Genomic DNA, 4,661 nt, shown 5'->3' on the forward strand with positions numbered 1-4,661 from the left:
GCAGACTAACCTATTATAAGATTGTCATTGTTTATATCCAATCCTTCCATCCATCCTTCCATCCATTGTCTTCCGCTTATTCCTACATTAAGGATCGCGGGGGGGTGGAGCCTATCCCAGCGTCAACGGGCGAGAGGCGGGGTTCATCCTGGACAGGTCGCCAGTATCCAATCCTTCACTGTTGGAATTTTTTTTCACGTTCATAGCTCGTAGTTCTGTGACTGCAATCAACAAAAGAGGTTAAATACTGTATCCCTGCCTGATACCTGTTTTTACCTAGAATCTGGGTATGTCCCTGAGTGGGAAACTCAACTGTTGATGTCTGTATGGAACATAATGACGAAAGCAAGTAACCTGTGATCAAATCCAAAGTGTCTCAGTGTCTCTGCAATAAATGCATATTTCACAGTCAACTGATTTGTAAAAGTCCAAGAATAGCATTTAACCCTCTTCATTATTGAGGCTTTGTACTGTCCCCATTTATCATCCCTCCTTAAGTCACTTCATACATTTCACTCAACTTGGACTGCAAGCGACGTATAAATTCTGTCTTTATCTCCCTCTTCCAACTTTGGCATCCCATGAAGTAACAAAAGTTATTTAACGACATTTGTGTCATATCTTGGTGGCACGGTGGTGCAATGGTCAGCACCGTTGCCTCACAGCAAGATAAGAACATTCTGGGTTCGAATCCTGGCTCGGGCACGGGATCTTTCTGTGTGAGTCTCCATGTTCTCCCTGTTCCTGCTGGGTTCTCTCTGGTACTCCAGCTTCCTCCCACAGTCCAAAGACATCAAGAGGGGACGAGGCTGATTGATACTCTAAATTGACCGTAGGTGTGAATGTGAGTGTGAATGGGTGTCTGTCTCTATGTGTTGGCTGGATGTTTCTTTTCTCTTTCATTTTTTTTTTAAATAAAGCTATTTAGTGCTTTCTGATAAAGAATTTTAAGTCCTGCTATTCTACAATGATGTTCCCAATGTAATGTCAATTTTAATGTCTTAAATTATTAAATTATTTTGTTGAATATTATGACAGTATTCATCATTTCTCAGCGAACTTGCATTTTATTTCCAATAACCTCAGTGTTTATTTTTTGTTTTATAATATGAAATGATTAATACAGTGTGAGCCATAGATGGCCTTATCACACAGAAGCTCACAAGGTCATCTGCTGATGCATATTGCAACTCATAGTGAATAATTGCCTCATGTCTGAAAAGAATTTTGTCACCCTGTTGGTTTGAAAAAAACCTTGACATAAGATATATCAGAATAGGTACACAAAGAAATATGCAGCTGGTTTGTCGTTGCTAAGTGAAAGTGTCTTTGGATTCCCCCAGCACCTTTGCAGTCTTTTCCTGTTCCATCTTAAATTTTCCTCTCCACTTAATTTGACATCATGATGCTTTCCGTTGGGCTAGGAATAGGAGATAAGAGAGTATGGGACTCTGAAGATCCAGCCTGCGTATTTGATCACGTGGTTCCAGGAGGTGGTCGTTGGCGATGAGCGGCACTCTGGTGGCATGTTCTTCGCCCTCCAGGTGGGGGAGTAGCCACAACTGCCAAACTGTCAAAATTGCGCATGCGCAACAGTGCGTAATCTCTCTGTGCAAAGTACGATTGTACATTTTTTTTGAAGTGTTCACAAAATAGGTTTTAAAGACGACAGTGTAACCGCATTTGTAGGAGATATCAGATGTTTTTACACCGTATTGATTCGTCCGTTTTGGAACGTAACATTAAATGTTTCTGACTTAATTCAGGACAAAAGGTGACTGGCGAAACTAGTTCCGCATTGCAATCTCCCTGCGTTGGACAGCAGCGACAGTGTCATAAGTAATCAAGGGTCAAGGAGATCACGGGATATATTTCCACAACATCAAAATTGAACGGTTCCTGAAAGGTGAGTAGACGTGAGTCGACGTTCCTCCTCATATTGTGACGAAACTAGTGTATTTTAAGTGAGCTAACAAAGCTAACGCTACAGTAATACCGTAGCCACCTGTTGCTGTCCTCAAGTTATTTTAGCCTGCAGTGGCTACGGAGGAGTGTTGAGTTGATACTGTGTATGCTACTTTGTTGTATGACCCTCGCATTGGTCAAAGTGTGGTACTGGAAAAACAATACATCTAAAGGCGTTTAAACCGTGTGACAGCGCGTCACTTCTACTGCCTGTGTTCATTCTGATTCGACGCTGTTGATGACTCGTCAGTATTGATGTGTTATACAATGACTGGCAGTGCCCAACTGACAACCTGGTTTTGTTTGGCGATGTTGTCCTTAGTAAGCCATCCCAAGTACTGCTAACGTGGAAAAAAAAAGAAACATAGAAAGAAACAAAACAAAACATGTTCTTATTCGGTGCTTCTTTTTTTTTATAAACATTTTGCTTTTTAATTGAATTGTCATTTTTGTTAAATGTCTTACTTGGACCTTACAATACTGTTGTTGCCTGATGATACACGGCAATGACAAGAATCGGGCTTCAGGTGTTATTGACTTCCTCTCTGGCATTTCACTGCATTCCAATCACAGGCCCGTCAACTTGTTCCAACAGGTACCCAGTGCTGTCAGTGTTGATGGAGAGCAACAATACACCCTGTACAATATGACAGACTTTTCAAAGAGAAAGAAATAAAAGGGGCTGCAGCTCATTGAATTTGTTCTGGATGAAGATTGCAATGGCGTCTGTCTGTAGCATCAGACCTCAGCACTATCGAGTCATGCAGCAAATACACGGCCAAAACTTGTGGGTGGTTTTTTTTCTCGCCGCCGTGTTGAGTTTCTTCATGTGCTTCCAACCTTGAACAGAGCAATTAATTTTGGGGGTTTGAGCTCATATATGTATTGAACAATAGTTTCATTTACTGATATTAATATCATGCAGGATGCATGAATAGAATATATATGTTTGTATGTAATGTTCTCATCAAAGCAGAGCAACCCCAAAGGTCTGATCCAAGATTCACGGCCGTAAAATACAAAATGTATACAGGGATGTGTCTGCATTCTCATTAAAAACTCACAATGACAGTGACCAACAGTCATAGAACTTGTGGCAGATTTGCCTGTCAGTAACACACTGATTGGGGTTTTTTTTAGTTGTTGTTTTTTTTTTTTTTTTTTTTTTTACAGTAGACAGATTTAATAACGAAATATTTTGGACTACAAAAAGAAAAAAGTTCTGGTATCAGCTGCCAAAAAAACAATACATGGCAGTACAATAGCACTGCTGAAATCTTGGAATGATTATGCAGTAGGAAAATAATCAAGTGAAATGTCATCAACAGGACTAACAAAATGAGTGAGAAAAATTGGAGTCAGCAAAACAATGTTGTTTTGCTGACTCCAGTATGGCTGTACCCACTTTTTTACCTCACCTAACTGCAGAGATTGTCAGGTTATATATCTTGTTATGACTCAGCTCTGAGGCCAAAACAACAAAGGGAAACACGAGAGGGATTGACTCTATCAACAAGAATTTATTGCAATAGAGACATTTTAAATTAATAAGTGGAATGGAAGCCTTAAAATAAGTCAGTTCATTTGAACTGTTGTTTTTTGTTTTTTTGGGTTTTTTTTTCCAGGTTAAGATGCGGGCAAATTAACTAGGGATTAAAACAACTATATGCAAATTAGAGAGCTAGGGTAAAGTGATATGGTGCCATTGGAAGAGGGAGCTTGGGCTACGGGTAGGGGCATGTTATGTAGAGAGCACCAGAGTCAGTGGCTCACCGTCTCCAATATCCTGTTCTTGCCAGGGAGGAACTGAAATGCAAAGCAAATGACACACAGCAACAAACAACAACAACAACAAACTCAGGCAAAGGACCCAGGGCCACTCTTAGCTATGATCTTGCTGAGGGGGTTCAGGCACATGCAGAGCAGCAGCAGGGGTAGCATCAGCTTGGTTATGTTGGTTATGTCTTGTGCTGTTGGCCTTGAGTTGGCCTCCAGGGTTGTTTTCCATAGCCCCATTGAGTTCTTAATGAAGGCTCTTAGCATCCCGTCAATATTGTCCATTTCCAAGCACTCCAGTATCCATGTATGTGGCGTTGAGTCGTAGGCTTTGTTGTTGTCAATCCAGGCTAGAGACAGGTTGGTTTGTCCGGCCTTGCAGTCTTGGGTGAGTGCTCTATTGACCAGTAGCTGTAGATTGGCGCCACTGGTATTGTCAGGTCCTCTCTGGGCCCTGCTCATGTATTGGGTCATGTGCCTATTCATCTCAGTCTCTATGATACTTGACAAGAGCGTCCATGTTAAGCACAGACAGGTGATTGGCCTGTAGTGTCTCATTTCCCCTGTTGAAGTCCATAAGTCTAATACACTTGGTAGTCTGTTAATTTTGTGTTTGCTAAGCTTTTCCTTCCATTAATTTTTCCATCTGGTATTTGCCAAGTATAGTTGGGAAATTAAAAAAAACAACAACAACCTTTTGCTGAGGATTGAGGGTGATTATGAGGCTGCGCAAGCTAATATATATAATATATATATATAATATGCTACAAATGAGCCGGCAAGCTGAGTGAAAGTCACGGGTTATTGTTAGCTGCAGCTTGTAGAAGCAATAATGTTATACTACATCAGTTTCCTTGCCTTGAGCACTGGAGGAGTCAATAGTTATTCTGTAGCTGTATCCAGGCCTGACTGCATTTGAG

General features: G+C 41.0%; 1 protein-coding gene across 5 annotated transcripts in view; it reads left to right on the plus strand.

Annotated features, from left to right (window-relative positions):
- Positions 1-1,573: 1,573 nt before the first annotated feature.
- phactr4a (phosphatase and actin regulator 4a) overlaps positions 1,574-4,661 on the plus strand; it is a 46,416-nt gene continuing 43,328 nt past the window's right edge. For 2 of the 5 annotated variants that reach the window (XM_086194339.1, XM_086194338.1), the window contains exon 1: positions 1,577-1,906. The gene's annotated coding sequence lies outside the window, so the exon portion shown is untranslated. Of the gene's footprint in view, positions 1,907-4,661 lie in introns of all 5 variants that reach the window. The other 3 variants (XM_086194336.1, XM_086194340.1, XM_086194337.1) reach the window with 2 other exon arrangements.

This window comes from Aulostomus chinensis, chromosome 22 (assembly GCF_037954235.1).
Source record: "Aulostomus chinensis isolate RoL2024-O1b breed Wild chromosome 22, RoL_Achi_v1.0, whole genome shotgun sequence".
Taxonomy (NCBI): Eukaryota; Metazoa; Chordata; class Actinopteri; order Syngnathiformes; family Aulostomidae; genus Aulostomus; species Aulostomus chinensis.